General features: G+C 53.8%; 1 protein-coding gene across 4 annotated transcripts in view; it reads right to left on the reverse strand.

Annotated features, from left to right (window-relative positions):
- Positions 1–17116, reverse strand: part of EDAR (ectodysplasin A receptor) — a 53282-nt gene extending 36166 nt beyond the window's left edge. For all 4 annotated transcript variants that reach the window (XM_060412131.1, XM_027966793.3, XM_060412130.1 and 1 more), the window contains exon 1: positions 16891–17116. The gene's annotated coding sequence lies outside the window, so the exon portion shown is untranslated. The remainder of the gene's footprint in view (positions 1–16890) is intronic.
- Between the last annotated feature and the right edge of the window lie 400 nt (positions 17117–17516).

A 17516-nucleotide genomic window follows, 5' to 3' on the forward strand; every position in this document is an offset into this window, starting at 1 on the left:
GCTTCTCTGGGGAGACCCAGTCCTCCATCAAAGCCCCAAACTGTAGGCAACTCCATGTACCAGGGAGCATCACAAAAACACATTTAGCAGCATGTTTAGACGAAGCGATAACTCGTTCATTCTAATTAAATCCTACAAAGTTCAGCTTAGTATTTAAAATGTATTTTTCCCCCACAGTCTGAGGCTTTTTGTCCTCAATTACATGGCCTGCTTGTTTCGCACTAACTTCCTAAGAGCTTGCTGCTTATTTCATGTTCCCCTGGAGAGTTAAAATTTGTGTCTCGTGGTGGTGGTGGGGGGTTGGTTTCCCTGCGTCCCCAAGGTCATGGTTCTGTCCTTTAATAACCACAAATGTCCCAGAGGGACTGCGACCAAGGAAGACCTGGGGGCCTCACCCTGCAGCCCGGTTCTGGGCCTCACAGTCGCAGAGGGACATGGTTTCCCTCTTACCTTGGGGTGTCTGTGTTCCCCTTCATCCTCCACTGGGCACCACGGCAGAGCATGGCCTCTGCAGATCCCAGGGTTTATGGTAACAGGTTGATGTCAGAGGGGGTGGCAAGAGCAAGGCCGGGATTTTATCACATCACACGTCAAATTCAGTATCGGCCTTTTGTGTCTCTCAGCCCAGCACCAGCCCCTCTCCCAACCTGCGCCTCTGTACCCGTTCACCCCCACCCCCAGGCAAAGGTTTGTTTCCTAAAAACTGGGAAAACCTGACAGCCTGCTACTGGCAGCCTCAGACCAGTGCTAATTACATTGGGTTATAAAACTCAGGCTCAGGTCACTTATCTGTGCATAATGCTGGGACCCACCATGTACACCAGAAGTGTCACCTGAGCCGCAGATGGACGGGGTTCTGGCTATCAACACACCAAGAGTTCCCATCAGGCTGACTTGCAGGAATCCTCTCCATTTCCTCTGTTCTGCCCCCACTTCCACCTCATGCATATTTAAATTTATTTATTTGTTTTTGGCTGTGCTGGGTCATCGTTGCTATGCAGCCTTTCTCTGGTTATGCTAAACGGGTGTGGAGCACAGACTTTAGGCACATGGGCTTCAGAAGTTGCAGCAAGCCGTTGAAGGCTCATAGTTACAGCTCCTGGGCCCTAGACCACAGGCTCAGTAGTTGTGGTGCATGGGCTTAGTTGCTCTGAGGCAGAGTAGGATCTTCCTGGACCAGGGATTGAACCCGTGTCCCCTGCAGGGGCTTCTCTGGTGGTTCAGCTGGTAAAGAACATGCCAGCCAGTGCAAGAGGTGCAAGAGATGTGGGTTCAATTCCTGGGTAGGAAGATCTGCTGGAGAAGGGAATGGCAACGCACTCCAGAATTCTTGCCTGGAAGATCCCACGGACAGAGGAGCCTGGTGGGCTACAGTCCATGGGGTCACAAAGAGTTGGACACGACTGAGCCGGCACACACACGCCCCTGGTTGGCAGGTGGATTCTTATCCACTGTGCCACCAAGAGAGTCCCCATCTCATGTATTAAATTTCAAGAACTCAAAGATGTATCCACATCGAAATGTCTTTGTCATCTCTGTTATTAATGTTTTTTGTTGGATGATCTTTTCAATGAGCTTCCAGACCTCAGGACAAGCTCGTCCCCGGCTGCGCCCCCTGGACGACCCTTTGTGGGTCCCAGGGAGTCCAATGTCCAGCGTCTCTCCGGGTCCCTGTGGAGCCAGAGCCTTGACCTCAGGACACCAGTTGTAGCAGAGCTCAGCACTGCCATCTCTGGTCCATTCCCGCAGAGGGACTCATTTCTCCAGGAGGCACTGGCCCGGCACTTTATGGTGAGGCGTCAGCTTGGCAGGCTCTGTCCGTGGGCAGGTGCTTGGGGGTCCTTCCTATCCCTGTGCTGGAGGGGGACTGCAGAGCAGGAGTCCAGGAGCCCACATAGCACAGCTCCTTGTGCCCCTACCCCAGGGTCAGGACACAGAGAGGTGCCAGGCAGAACCATTTCATCAGTGCTGAGCAGATACCAGCCAGTCCCATAGGTCTGAGACCCAGTCCGTGCCATAGTCAGTTGTGGGTTCATATTTCACAGAGAAAACCAGGGGGTGGGGATTAAGAATATCAAAGGTAGACTTTGCTTTTGCTCAGGACTCAGTGCTGCCTGAGGCTGTGGTGAACGTGCTGGAGGCCAGCACACAAGGGTCTGCTGGCTGGGAGGGTAGGGATAGCGGGGGTTGTGGGGAGGGGCCTGCTGTTTGCTGGTCTTCAAAGTTAGTGTTTATGGGTTTCTTGCTTGTCTTTTCATCATTTTTTTTACTATCAAAGAGGCTTATTACAGTCCTGAGCGACAAGTGACTTCCTGATTTTTCCGCCAAACAAGGTGGTTATAAAAGTTGAAAAGGATTAGGCGCTGAGGGTGCAGCAAAAGTGTCTGCAGACAAAGTCGTGCTTTTGATCCTGTAATTGCCTCAATTTTACTTCAAACCAACTTCCTCCCCCCTTTTCCTCAAGGCTTCCAAGGACACAGACACTGGGGAAAACTGTGGATTTCTGTTTTTTCGAAAGTTTAATGTGCGGATTTTCTAGGAGGTAACTTAAGAACCCAAGGGATAAATTCTCTCCGTGGAAGCATGTGAGCTAGCGCAGCAACTTCCCTGAGTCAAAGGATGGAGACAGAGATGAATGAGATGGAGTCCCGTCAGAGGAGCCCGCCTGGCAAGTAGGGTGTGCACAGTGGCTCCCACGTGGGGCGAATGTACGGGAGGCTGGGGGCAGCCCTGAGCCCCACACACGGAGCATCCCAGGTTTGGGTGAAGAGGCCCCAGCCCGGCTTTCTCTCCCTGGGCATCATACCAAGTGCCCAAGGGAACATCCCTTCTGGATCCCAGGAACCAGCATGGGGGCAAAGCTTCAGTTGGCGTCATGGAAACATGGGTGTCCCAGGTCATAGCAACTAAGTATTGGGTTGCCATTTCCTCCAGGGGACCTTCCCGACCCAGGAATTGAACCCAGGTCTCCTGCACTGCAGGAGGAAATGGCAACCCAATACTTAGTTGCTATGACCTGGGACACCCGTGTTTCCATGACGCCAACTGAAGCTTTGCCCCCATGCTGGGGACTTCACCCCATGCTGGGTGACCCTAAAGCCTGATATTGTGGGTGTTTATCGAAATACCAGCTTTTTAAAGAACACTGAACTCATGACGTGGGAGGGCCTGAAGTGCCAGAGCAACCCAGACTCCAGCTCTGGACACAGCAGTGGACTGAGAGGCTCCCGCTCAGTCTGGCATTCAGGCCACACCACCTCCAAGTGGGTCCCTGGGCCTGCAGCTTCCTACAGGTTAGGGCCTGAGCCTGTGCTCTGCTCAGCATGTGTCTGTAGACCAGCCATCCCAGCATCACCCGTTAGCAGGGTGAACACCCCCTGGCCTGATTCAGAATCTGCCTTTTGATCAAGTTCCCAGGTGACTCAGAGGCACAGGGACACCAGAGGTGGAATGGACTTGACCCCGAGCACCAACCTGTTTTCCAGGGCAGGTCCCCAGTGTTAGACTGAGAAAGCACCATGTGTGTGTCCCAGACTCTACCTACTGCACTGTGACATACACTATACACACACACAGGAGGAAAGCAAAACGGGAAGTGAAAGACAGAAAAGCAGTATTCACCCCCTAATTGTGCAGAAAGCTCTCTGGTTGTTCAAACTCTGAAAGTGGCTTCCCTCATAGCTCAGTCGGTAAAGAATCTGCCTGCAGTGCAGGAGACCTGGGTTCAATTCCTGGGTCGGGAAGGTCCCCTGGAGGAAATGGCAACCCACTCCAGTATTCTTGCCTGGAGAATTTCATGGACAGAGGAACCCGGCAGGCTACAGTCCACGGAGTCGCAAGAGTCAGACACAACTTAGCGACCAAACCACCACCACCACAGACTCTGAAAAGCAAGCTTGTAGCATCATGTGTTGTCTTCAACACATTAAAATAAGTTCAGGAAACGCACTTTGATTTGTTAATGGTTCCAGTAACAGCAGGCTTATTGAACAATAGAAATTTCGTTTTGGGAATAGACTACAAGACTGAACAAATAGGAGTAACAGGTTTGCGAATTCTTTTCTTTCTCTGTGGGAATAACTACTGTTTAGTAAAGCAGATTGACTCATCTGTCTCCTCAGACCACAGGCCATGGGCTTGGTTCAGGAACAGGGCATCCGGCCCCGCAGGCCAAGAGCTGCCAAACCAGCGTCTGAACAAAGGGGTGGGTTTTCCCCCTCTGCCATCTCGTGGCTGTGGCAGGACCAGAGTGAGAACTTGATTAAACTGAAAACAAGTGAATTGATAGCACATGGCTGATCTGCCAACGAGTAGTATCTGAGCGCCCTCCAGGAGGGCGAGAAGGGTGACCAGGGGCAAAGGTGGCTGGGGAGGGTGAGTGGGGCTCGGCCTCCAGGGTCCTCAGGACCTGAGCCCCAGCAGTGAGCAGGTGCTGCACCATCCACCCTGCAGGCAGCCGCTCCTTGACATACCCAGGACGCGAGGGTGTGTTTGCAGAGGGCCTGTCAGAATCCCCGGGCACACAAAGACCCCAAACACCAGGAGCTGTCCTCCTTGGAGCTGCAAACTTGGCTTCCCTTCATGCTCGTGGTCTGATAGCGTCCTGCAGGGAGGGGCCTGGGCCCTCAGTCCACCCCACCTGCTCCCATGGAGGCCAGCAGGGAGCCAGGGTGCTAGCGTGCAAAGTGACCATTCAGCCACCCTCTTCCTGGGCTGCAGGGTGACAAGCAGCCACTGGTAATCCCCAGGTAATAAGGAGGTGGGGGTCTCACAGTGACGCACATGGGTACACACCACTCCACACGCGTGTGCTGAGTCATGGGGCCCCGAGCTGGGAGCTGTGACTTCCGTTTACAGAGGAAATCAAGGCGGTGAGGAGCCTTCCCAGAATCCATGTGGGGAGCAGAGGGACACTGGGGTCTCTTCTGAGCCCCAGGCCCTCCCATCACTGCTTGTTGTCCAGGAGCCAGGGAGGCAGCTCAGCTCCCAGAGGTGGGGGAGGGGGGTGCTCTACCAGTTCCAGGAGGTGGCTCAGGATGGAGGACAAGAACTGAGTCTAAAGAAGTGGTTTTCACTAAAACTTCTTACTGTAGAACAGACTCAGACCTCTGGGAAACCTCTGCAGCAAACACTGCAGAGTTGGAGTGTGTCTCATAGCTCGAGTCCCTTCTGTTGAGACCTTCTGTTAGCAGATGTGTTTGTCTCAGCAGATGAGCCAGTGTTGGCGCCTCGTGGTTATTACCAATGTCCATGCTTGATCACCTCTCCCTGCTTTTTCCTGTGGTCCCCTAGCTGTTCCAGGACCCCTCCTGGGAGCTCATCTCATCACATCAGCCCTGGGTGAGCTGCATCCCCGGGAGCTCCAGTTCCTTTATCGGTGGCTGGGTCAGCGAGGGGCTGGAAGGGGCCAACATGCCCATAGCTGACCCAGGGAAGGAGCTCGGTTGGGGGGCAGCTGTGTGGTGACGGGGGGAGTGGACGTTGTCTCTTGTGGGACTGTCCTCACGTTTGCAGGTGGATGAGCCGAGGTGAATGGACACGGCCCAGAGCTCTGCCCAGAGCCTCCCCAAGAGATCTGGTGGCCTTTCACATCTGAGTCCTTGAAGAACATGCCCTTTCTGATTATTCTTTTTATTAAAAAAATTATTTTTTTTGGCTGTGCTGGGTCTTTGCTGCTGTGCACAGGCTTTCTCTGGTTGTGCCACGTGGAGGCTGTTCTCTAGTTGCAGCGTGTGGGCCTCTCATTGCGGTGGCTTCTCTTGAAGAGCATGCACTCTAGAGCACAGGCTCAGTAGCTATGGGGCACAGGCTTAGCTGGCGCCCAGCACATGGGATCTTCCTGGACCAGGGATGGAACCTACATCCTCTGCATTGGCAGGCGGGTTCTTAATGACCAGGCCACCTGGGCAGTCCTGACGATTCTTTAAATAGGTGTTACGGTGGGCTCCGTGCTTTCTCACGGGAAGACCCTCTCACTAACACACGATGTCTGAGCTGAGGGTGGCAGGGCCTTCGGTGTTTGTGAAAGGCCAGGAGGCCTCCCTGGGCTGAGAGGGAGGACCACCTTCTCTTGCTCAGCCTCACTCACACAAGCTAATCACACTCTCAGCTCTCACTGGATGCAGGCCTCACACTGCACTGCAGGAGTGAATTCTGACCTAGACGGGGTTTAGGGCATCGTGGACCCACACCCTCAAGGAGCCTGTTTCATCCAGGATCTCCAGCCACTGTCGTCCTGTCACCCCAGGCTGCAGGGCACCGTCTTCCCCTCCTGGGGACAGGCGTCTCTGCAGGGCTGCCTGGGGGTCATGACCTCATGTCCAGGGGAGGCCTGCTGGCCTCTGTCTGCTCTGAGAAGAGCTGAGTATCTCCTAGATACACATTACTGGTTTTCAGGATACAGATGGATCCAGGCAGGGTTTAGGAGGTGTGTTTATGGCCTAAAACACACCCGTCCCAGGGCCAGACACCCCTTACACTTCTACAGTTCCCAACAGTCACCATCTGACTAAGTGGCCAGGCCTCTTCTGTTGTCGTTTAGTCGCCCAGACATGTCCGGCTCTTTGTAACTCCACAGACTATGGCCCACCAGGCTCCTCTGTCCATGGGATTCTCCAAGCAAGAATACTGGAGTGGTTGCCATGCCCTCCTCCAGGGGATCTTCCTGACCTAGGAATCGAACCCACATCTCCTACATTGGCAGGCATGTTCTTTACCCCTGAGCCCCCAGAGAGGCCCAGCTCTCTCCTAAGTCTCATTAAATACAAGAAGGTCATTTTAAAAATCACCAAAAGATCAACTGGCTGGTTCTGGGGTCTTTGTAAGTCTGCACATTTGTGATATTTTCTTAAAGACTCAGTTTCACATTTTGTGCTGAGCAGGCCTCCGAGGGACCTTCATGTGTGGGAAACATGCAGATCCTCCCACGAAGGATGGAGAGCTTTAGAGAACGAGCACTGTTTGCTTTTAGCAGTGATTTTTATAAATCATTAACTTTGGCTAGTAAATATTAAATTAGCTGGTTAGAATCTGAGACGCAGTGAAGCGCGGCCACAGGAAATGGATTTTGAAGCAGTAGGAATGCCAAGCAGAAGTTCCGATGCTGGAGGCTTTCAGTGTGGCCTCTTGATGTAAAGCCAGAGAAAAGACAGAAAAAGCCGTCTGGAAGCAGGGGGCATCAGCGAATTTGTTAGCACAGCTGCAGACTGGGTTAAATTAAACCCAACAGGAGAATAATCCACACACAGAGCTGAAGGAAGCAGATATTGTAAACGCAAATGAACACAATTTGAAAGTTTTCCAAAAGGAAACTATTAACCCTCGGGGGTTTTCAGCAGGGGTGGGGTACGTGCTGAGCAGACACTGAATCTCCAAGGGGGCTCAGGTGTCTGCTGCTTCCTGAAGCCGAGAAGCGCCAGCCCCAAAATGATGCCCCATGATGAGGAAACAGGTTCACCCGAAGCTCCTGGACGCTGAGCCATCCAGGCTGTGAAGACTCCCCCTGCCCCCGACTCGTGCATTTGTTCATCTTCCTCCCCGAGAACTAAACTCAACTCCTAGGACAGACACAACTCCCTGGCTGTTGGCTAAGGGGTTGTCCAGCCGGGAGGCTGAGAGCCAGGCTGGCCGCTTGCCTTTGGCTGCTGTCTGCCCCCTTCGCTGGGGCCACAGGAGGCCCTACTCCACCACCTCCCAGCCTGGTCCCTGCCTCATCCCAAGCTGCTTGGCTGTTGCATTTCCCGCATGTGCATCTTACACACGGCACCCCAGGAACAGAGCGTGTAAGGCAACACCCCCTCCCTGCCCGGAATTCTGAGGCCAGAGCTGCGCTTTGTCCAAAACACCAGCAGTGAGGAGGGCATGGGGAGGGAAGGGTGGAGAGAGCCCTGGGTGGGTCGGGGTCAGGGGGAGACACGTCAGTACTGGGGGATGCAGCTCAGTGGTCATCAGCGCCTGGCCGGCTGGGGAGGAGCTGGTGCTCTCACCCTGAGGGCCACTGGTCCCTCGAGCAGAGTTCGGTTTTTTTTAAAGATTTATTTGTTTACTTTTGACTGCTCTGGGTCCTCGTTGCTGCTCGGGCGTTTCTCTAGCTTGGCCAGCGGGGCTACTCTTGGCTGTGGTGCTCGGGCTTCTCACTGCAAGGGCGTCGCTTGGTCCGGACCATAGGCTCTAGGGTGCGCAGGCGTCAGCAATCGCGGTGCACAGGCTTAGCTGCTCCTCGGCACGTGGGGTCCTCCCCGACCAGGGATCGGACCCGTGTCTCCTGCACTGGAAGGCGGATTCTTTACCACAGAGTCAGCAGGGAAGTCCTGGAGTTTATTCTGACCATGTTTCCTGACAGCGGGCAGGCCATGGGATGGGATATCGCAGTCCTTGTGCGGGCCCACTATCAACGTCTGTCCCCAGCTGCCCCGTGCTCTCCATCTGAAGCCCAGGCTGGCTGGCTCTTGGTTGTTCTTTAACCTGAGCTCCTTCCATCTTCTCCCTCAATGTGCTCCAGTGATTCCAGACAGATCGGGGTTCTCAGGACAGTCACATCCAAAACCTCCTCCCTGAGGGCCCAGGAGGAAGCCTCCCTCCGGTAGTGGCAAACTCAGTGTCTCTCCAGACAGACTCTGATCACATGATAGGGCTGGGCTCACACTCCAATGGGGACGTTTATGCAGTGCTGTGTGAGTGTGGCTTACAAAGGAGTTTACATGGACTGTGGCCGGGGAGGGCTTCTGTGATGAGGTGGTGGGTAGCAGAGACCCAAGGGGTAAAGGAGACACAGACGTCCTGGGCAAGAGCTCATTGGCAGGAGAACAGCCGATGAAGCCCCTGTGGGTCAAGGTGGGGGGTGCAGCAGGAGGCTGGAGTGTCATGGGAGGGGGCAGACAGGCACCACGCTCCGTGGGGCTCGCCCACCCTGCCCCATCCTCCTCGGGGTACTTGCCCCAAGCCACATGCTCTTGGGCTCTGGTGCCCAGCCGGCAGGGGCAGCTGCCCCAGGATCTTGTGCTCAGCCCATCCAGGGCTTTAGAAATCTCTCCAATTCGCCCCACTCCCGAAACGGTTATGATACAAACTTAAATTTCCATCTAATCTGCAGCTGCCGCCCCACTCCCTGATCTGCCGTCTGGAGGAGCCGGGGGAGGGGGGACACTGCCACTTAGCAGGATGAGCTCCTGGGCGTCCCTCACCCCTGAGCCCCCGCTGGGCATCCAGGAAGGAGTGATGGCACCCGATTTCACAGAGTGAATGAGAGGGGAACCCTGGAAGGCAATCAGTCTCCAGAAAAGGTTGCTTTATATAAACATTTTTTGGGCACCTATTGCATGCCAAATAGATGGGGAAACAATGGAAAGAGTGACAGACTTTATTTTGGGGGCCCCAAAATCACTGCAGATGGTGACTGCATCTGTGAAATTAAAAGACGCTTGCCTGCTCCTTGGAAGAAAAGCTATGACCAACCTAGACAGCATATTAAAAAGCAGAGACATTACTTTGCTGACAAAGGTCTGTCTAGTCAAAGCTATGGTTTTTCCAGTGGTCATGTATGGATGTGAGAGTTGGACTATAAAGAAAGCTGAGTGCCGAAGAATTGATGCTTTTGAACTGTGGTGTTGCAGAAGACTCTTGAGAGTCCCTTGGACTGCAAGGAGATCAAACCCATTAATCCTAAAGGAAATCAGTCCTGAATATTCACTGAAGGGGCTGATGCTGAAGTTCCAATACTTTGGTCACCTGATGCGAAGAAATGACTCATTGGAAAAAACTCTGATGCTAGGAAAGGTTGAAGGCAGGAGAAGGGGACAACAGAGTATGAGATGGCTGGATGGCATCACTGACTCGATGGACATGAGTTTGAGTAAACTCCGGGAGTTGGTGATGGACAGGGAAGCCTGGCGTGCTGTTGTCCACAGGGTCGCAAAGAGTCGGACATGACTGAGCGACTGAACTGAACTGCATGCCAGGCACCTGCTCCAGACCAGAGGGAGCCCCCATGTTCAGAGAGGGCACGGCCACAGCACAGGGTGGCTGGTGGACCCCACTGTCCAGTCCCACAGGACTCTGTCCTCTTGTTTGTGCGACTGTCAGGCTGGTTTTCATTTTGTTTTAAGGTGTGTATGTGTGTGTTCAGTTGTATCTGACTTTGCCACGCCATGGCTTGTAACTGGCCAGGCTGCTCTGTCCGTGGGACTTCCCAGGCAAGAATGCTGGCATGGGCTACCATGTCCTTCTCCCGGGGGTGGCCCTGACGCAGGGAGGGTGCGCATCTCTTGCATCTTCTGTGCTGGCAGCGGATTCTTCACCGCTGCGCCACGTGGGGAGGCGGCTATGTTTATTTTTGGCTGTGTCGGGCCCTCACTGCTGCCTGGGCTTTTCTCTAGGCATGGTGAGCAGAGGCTGCTCTTCCTTGTGGTGCTCAGGATTGTCATTGTGGTGGCCTCTCTTCTTGCAGAGCATAGGCTCTAGGCACACAGGCTTCAGTGGTTGTTGCATACGGGCCTAGCTGCTCAGTGGCACGTGGATTCTTCCCGGATCAGGGATCAAACCCACATCTCCTGCACTGGCCGGCAGATGCTTCACCACTGAGCCACCTGGGAAGTCCCTGTGAGACTGTTTGCGCTGGTTCATTCTTTCCATCCTATGAGCCATGAGAACAGAAGTCAGGCCTTCTTTCTCTTTTGGATCCTCTTCCAAAACCTTCAGCAAGATTCAGAGCATAAGAAAGCATCCACTGAGGCCCCAAGGAGCGTTCTTCAGGTAACAGGAAGGATGGCCCCATTTGCACCATCCAGGGTCCTACTGAGAACCCGGGAGATGGGCGGAAGGATGCTCGCTGCAGGAGGCCTGCGCCTCCAGAGGCCCTTCTTTGATTAACTGATGCCGCAGGAGGTACACAGCCAGCTCCTTAAGGCACATGAATGCATGTTTGTCGGTGTCTCAATTCTGTTGATTCTGTAAACATAAGGAGAGGCCGGCATTCTGCTGTTCTGACTTTTGCAATCGTCACAAAATAAATATTTGCCTTCAAAAGCAACAACTGGGAAAGCCATCAGGGTAATAATATTCTCAAGCGCCGCCCCCACGTCCCAGCCAGTCGTGAAGTGAGAGCTGAGACCCGCGTGTGGTCTGTTTGGATGATGATTTTTGTGTGGAAACTTGAGGCTGGAGACTGACAGGCAGCAGTTTGAGAGAAAGTGTGGTTTCTGGGTTTTTAACACCTGTGTGCTTGCTCAGTCGTGTCTGACTCTTGCAACTGCATGGACTATAGCCCACCAGGTTCCTCTATCTACGGGATTTCCCAGGCAAGAATACTGGAGTGGGCTACCATTTCCTATTCTAGGGGTTCTTCTTGACCCAGGGATCGAACCCACATCTCCTGCATTGGCACGAGATTCTTTGCCAATTGCGCCACCTGGGAAGCCCCTTTAAGAGTCCACTTAAAACTGAATGTCCCCAGTCACAGGGACATTCTGCCTTGGTTTCCTCTGACTGTAAATGAGGAGCAAAATGGCTTAAATGGTTGCTAACAGGGCATGAAGTCATTTGCTCAGACCTTGGGGTCATGGGGACAGGGCTGGGCCTGCCGGAGCCACTGGGGTAAATCAGGTATCTTTTGTGTGTTTGCACATCTTAGGGACGGATCTCTCTCTCCAAATCCCCCTAAAGAATGAGCTGAAATTAAAGAGGTTCTGCTGAAATTAAAAGACATGGGTTGGACGATTTATCTCCCTGGCCTCTTCCCACTTGGGTCTTCCCTTCATGGAGATGCCAGCTTTCTGCAGAGGACTGAGTGTCTAAACGGCCCTGGAGTATGCATTCTGAGAGATTTTCTTCATTTTATGGGCAGGAAGTCTTAGGAACAGCCACTCTGAGCCATTATTAAGAACTAAATCTTAAAGAAAATGGACCTTGAGAGTCATGATGTGCCTTTGAGAAAGTATATTTCAATATTTTTAAAAATTAGGGCTTTTCTGGGACTGATGTGATGTTCGTTAGGTAAGAACACAGGCCTCATACAAACCATTAAAACCATAAACAACATCTACAAGGTCAACAAAACCACCCCAACCAATAGACATTTGCATCCATCCCATCCCTCGCCATGGTCTGTGGTACCATCAGAGGGCTGACCGGATGCCAAGTGGACGAGCCCCCCACCCCCCACCCCCAGCTCATCCTCAGGACCTGTCTGTGAGCTCTCACTGCCCTGGGCACCCCAGAGACCCTTCCTCTAGGATGACTTCCTGCCCAATCCATTTCCGTGGTCCTGTTGCTTGGGAAAAAATTTACACCTGCCAGATGCCAGTGTCTACCTGCTGGTTGGGCCAAGCAGCCAAGTTCTCCTAACTCCTCAAGGGCCAAGTACAATGGACAGAAGCAGCTCTGACTCACCAGCTGGGCGCTAAACCCCCCTGACTCAGTTCCCCAAAAGCTCCCTGGACGGAGGAGGAAGCTTCCAAACTGACCCATCAGGGCACTGCTCTGTCCACCCAGCTCTGTCTCTCCCCCAGTGCTGGGAAATGTGTCCCCATCTCTTCAGGAGAGCATGGGAGTGGAGCCGTGAGGGGCTCTGGGCTGACTGGGAGCATCTGGTCCGGCTGTGAAGGGTGGAAGGCCATATATCTGTCTCTACAGGAATGTTAAGTGTTTCCTTCCAGTTTGAAACTTTAAAAAATAAAAGCATGTTTCAAGTTGAAATCTTTAAACATTTTCTCAAAAAGGGCCCCTTTGTCATTGTTAATTTCTAAGAGAGCCAATGTTGGGTTGAAAGCCCAACTGCCTCCAGCCCCAGCAGCCCCACCAGGGTCCTCAGAAAGAGGCTACCTGCAGACTGACTCCTGGGGGCGGGTTTCACATATACTCTCTGGCCTTGCTGTGGGCACCGAGGGCCTCAGAATGACACTGTACCATTTAGCCAGCCTTCCCACTGCCCTCAGCGAAGGCAGCCGTGGCCTCCAGCCCTGCTTCTTCCAGCCTCAGTCTCCCCTTATCTCCTGTTCCCCCTCTTCCGTCAGCTGTAGCCACACTACCTTCCTGCTGGGGTGGGGCATCTCAGGTGCACCCCCACCTGGCCACCCCTCAGACTGTACTGCTCAGGAGGGGCCCTCACTCTGATGCAGGCTCTTCTCTGCCCATCTGTGTGTTTGTTCCTGGTCCAAGGTTTACTGAAGCGCCATTTTGGTGTCTGGACTGTGGCTCTGCTCTCCTTGCTAGGAGGCCAGCACCCCAAAGCGGGGGCATTTCCACCACTACCCGTGGAGCACCATGTCTCCAGTCCCAGGGCAGTGCCTGCACCCTAGCCAGTGCTCAGAAAAGGTTTGTCAGATGAATAAACGAACATTCAACGTACTCGGAGACTGAACAACCACAACAACGAGACACACACTAAATCCGCCATGAAATCCTACCTTCTCTCTCTTGGGTGCAAAGTTTAAGAACTATGGAACTGGAAATACAGCATCATGGACATTTTAGTGGGAAAGATTTGGCCCAACAGCTGTCAAACCACGGCCTCTCGGTTTGTGTCTGTAATCTGAATTTGTGTGTCTGTCTTCACGTCCTGAGAAAGTGCTTTATGGCAGGATTAAGGCACTGTTGGCAGAATTTTCTCCCTATTGTTTTCGGGTGACTACTGTCTTATTTCAGTGTTTGGGCTCACCTTGCAATCGCTATATCCAGCCTCAGAAATGTGTCAGCCGTGAAAGATCTAGAAACAGCACAGCTGAGCAGGGTTTCCGAGCACAGTGATGGCAGCTCCGCCCATCGGGAGAGGGGCTTCCCAGCTGTGCACAGCCTCGCCAACTACAGGGCATGGCCTGTGAGTGACTGGGGACTGGACTCAGGGGAGTGGGTCACGGCTGCCCTCTCACCTGAGCTCATTTCCCCATGGAAGCCCCGGCACCACCGTCCTGCTGGACCCATCTGCTGGAGACAGAGTTCTCCGAGAACTCTGTACCCAGGACTCCAGGCATTTCTGGGGCCCCTGGTATCTGCCTTTCCCACCCTGGATGACCGGGCACCAGGCTTGAAGGAGCACCAAGTCTCCGAATCCAGAGGGGTAGCTCTGCCAATGGGATCTACCCCACAGTGGGATTAGAACTGCCAGCGACCTTTCTCTGACTCGAAATATCCCACCCACCACCCACCGTGGACACCATCACTGAGCGCCCTCCACTCTCGATGGGCACTGAAGCCGCCTTGGGGGATAGGATCCCTCACCCACTCTCAGGCCAGGCCCACCCTGCCGCGAGATCCTGGCTGTGCTTTTCCTGAGCTCCGACCTCGGTGGGATCACCCACCCAGGGTAACAACTCTGCTCCTGGGACAGACCCTGGAGAGGAGGTCAGTGCAGAGCTGTCTCACTGTTCCTGCTGACAGAGGCCAGGCCTGAACCCCAGGGCCACGTGAATACCTTTCTTTGTTGCTAGAATCATCAGACTGAACCGCCTGAAATCCCTGTGGTCACCTGTCTGCACTGCAGAGAGACAGCCGCACTTCATTTGCATCTTGCTTTCCTGTGTCACCAAATCGTTGTGGGGGCAGCTCCCTGAGATAATGCATAGTGTCAAGGGTGACACGAGCCCTGAACTTGAGGCTGACCTTTCTTACCTGGGATGTTGGGGCTGACACGACCCTGAACCCGAGGGGTGTGCCTGGGGTGTCTGGCACCCTCTCGGCTCGTCCCCACAGAGGCAGCGGCAGCAGGTCTAATCTCTGCCGACTTTCCACCTGCAAGGTGTGCAGCAGGAGCCTGAGCGCCCGTGCTCCACCCCCAGCCACTCTGGGGTCACACCGTCACCTGCCCTGTGGCCGGGCATCCCTTCCCCTCTAGGCCTTGATTCCCTTGTTTGAAAAGCAGAGAAGACAAGCGTGAAAGTGTGAAGTGTAGAAACGCAGAGCAGAGGCTAAGTGCCCACATGTTCATTATCCCTCGCTTTATTTCAGGCAATAAAATTTGAGACTGAATAAAATTCTAGCCCACGCGTGTGAGCGCACGGCGGACAGCATCCTCACTGTGACAGAGGGCCTCCACCTTTGTTTCCTAACTGATCTAATGCACTAAGTGAGCTTAATGCAAGTTAATTAACGATGCTGTTGGCAGGCGGAATTACCTGAGCAGAGTCTCGAAGAGCATCAAAGCCAGGAGCCGGCAGGTGTCGGCCGGGACAACTGAGGAAAGCAAGCCCCAGAGGGAAGCTCGGGAGGCGTGCAGGCAGGACCCGGGGGCCAGGAGGGGACCGCCGGCTGAGCACTTCAACACTGGGCCAGCTTCCAACATGCCATCCTGTTTACAGCTTCTGTGTTTGAATTTCAGGTTTACCTGAGTCTTTGAAGCTGGGTTCCTGGGCATTTCCTTGAGAACAAACTTCATTTTTTTGCAAACTGCAGAAGTTAGGAAGAAAACTTGGGTGACCTGTCTTCCATCTATGGTCCTTGGGGACCTCAGGAATTTTGATGGGAGGAGGATGCCCCCAGTTAAAAGAGCTGGTGGGGTTTACATCCTGGGATGTAGGGGTCAGACTAGGGCTGTGCATGGCAGAGCTGCATGAGGGGCTGGGGTTACACACTGACACCCAGGGAAGAGGGCGAGGCCCCCTTCAAGTCTGAACTTCACAAATATGAATCTTCCACAAAGCGAATACCTTGTTTACTTTCAGAAACTGGATGGTAATCAGAGAGTGAAGTTCAAACATTTCAGGGAAATTTTATTTACTTTTTCCTCCAAAGACATGTGCTTCCAGGACTGCCCTCCAAACGTGCTGTCATGGGACTGTCCTTCATCGCCTGGCTCACCTGGGGGAGGGGATAGGGGCAGAGAGACCCCAGCTGAGCAAGCCCAGGCAGGGCCTATCCTCTCCCCGGTGACAACGGACCTGGGGTGTCATCAGGATGAACACCCATTCCCCAACTTTGTAGAGTAGCCCTCTTTACGGCAGACCCTGTCAAGATGTAACTTGGAAGCTATTAAGGCTTAGAGATCTCAGAGTTGGGCAGGAAATATTTCTGTTATCTGAATTGATTCTTTTTTCTCCTTTGGTTCATCATGGTTTTTCCCTCTTTAATATCTGAATCAGCTGCAGTTTCACCCTTAGTTGCAAAGTGTCTCAGCACAACTTCAGAACCTCAGACAGGATGGGCTGAGCTTCCTCTCTCATCACGATTACCCCCACCCCCGACTCCATCAAACTCCCCTGATGGATGGAGGGACTTTCACTCCTCCTCACTCACCCCTGTGGCTTTACCGTCCCTCTCGGACCCTCCCCCTCTGTCCCGCTCCCCAACACCTCCAACCTCCTGGGAGAAGCAGGTACAGTTACGGTGGCGGAAAGATGGGGAATCAGTGGCTCTGGGGTGGGAACCCTAGTTGCCCCTGAGCTGTCAGGGTATTGAGCGGAGACTCATCTGGAGTGACAGCCGGAGCCACCAGACAAGTATCTCCCCCCAGTCACTCTCTGTCCCCACACCCACCCCAAAACATGGGGGCCACAACTTTGGCCTTGATTCAGAACCACCCAGGAAGGTGGCTCTGGGGACATTTGGGGACCCCCGCTGCTGCACACAGCTCACGGTCCTGGAACAGCACACCTCCAGGCTCCAGGAGACTCCAGGCTCTCAGCACTGAGCCCCCAAACCTGCTGAGCACACAGATGCAGCTCTTTCACCAGACACACAGCTAGTAGCAAAATGGGGTGTCTGGTGTTTCCCTGAAAACAAAGGAACACTCTCAGGTCTTAGAACCAGTAGCACAGACGCATGGTAATCGGGAAAGCTTGTTGAAACGCAACCCAAAAATGACACGCATTTCAAAAATGCACCTGGGCTGTCCCGGACGGTGACACCTCCATCTCATCCATAGCCCAATCGCTTAGGAAACCATGAGAGAAGGATAAGCCTTACCTGGACCCCACCGGGGGGTCTGTTTCCAATCCCAGCAGAAGATGGTCCTTGAAGAAAGCCAGGCTCCGTTCCGTTGTGGCCCCTGGGCTCACAGGTGGCTGCAGGCCGTGTCCAGGGAGCAGGTGCTGGCAGGGCAGGCGGCCACAGAGCTGCCTGGGCTCCGGTCGCTCACCGTCAGCCCACTTCCCTCCGCTCCCAGGACGCCGTGCTCTTCCCTGACTGCCTGTCCCCTCCCGGGGCCTCCCGCGTGCGGGCTCACCTGCGCCCTCTAGAGGCTTCTCCCTGCAGCAGCCACCAGTGTTGGGCGGGGGCGTGGAGGCGGCGCGGGATGGGGGGACAACTCTGCTCCGGCCCACTGCACCTGCTCTGACTTCCTGCCCAAAGATGCCTTTGGAACTATAAAATCATTGACTCCCTTTTCTTAGGGGGCGGGGGTCTTGCTTCACTTCAAACAAGCAAAGCCTTTGAGCACAAGAACAGCAAAAAACTAAATTGGCATCAAAATCCTGTCGTCCCTTTTTCCTGCTGCCTTCAATCTTTCCCAGCATCAGGAGGGTTTTTTCCAGTGAGTCAGTTCTTTGCATCAGGTGGCCAAAATAATGGAGCTTCAGCTTCAGCATCAGTAC

This window comes from Ovis aries, chromosome 3 (assembly GCF_016772045.2).
Source record: "Ovis aries strain OAR_USU_Benz2616 breed Rambouillet chromosome 3, ARS-UI_Ramb_v3.0, whole genome shotgun sequence".
NCBI lineage: Eukaryota > Metazoa > Chordata > Mammalia > Artiodactyla > Bovidae > Ovis > Ovis aries.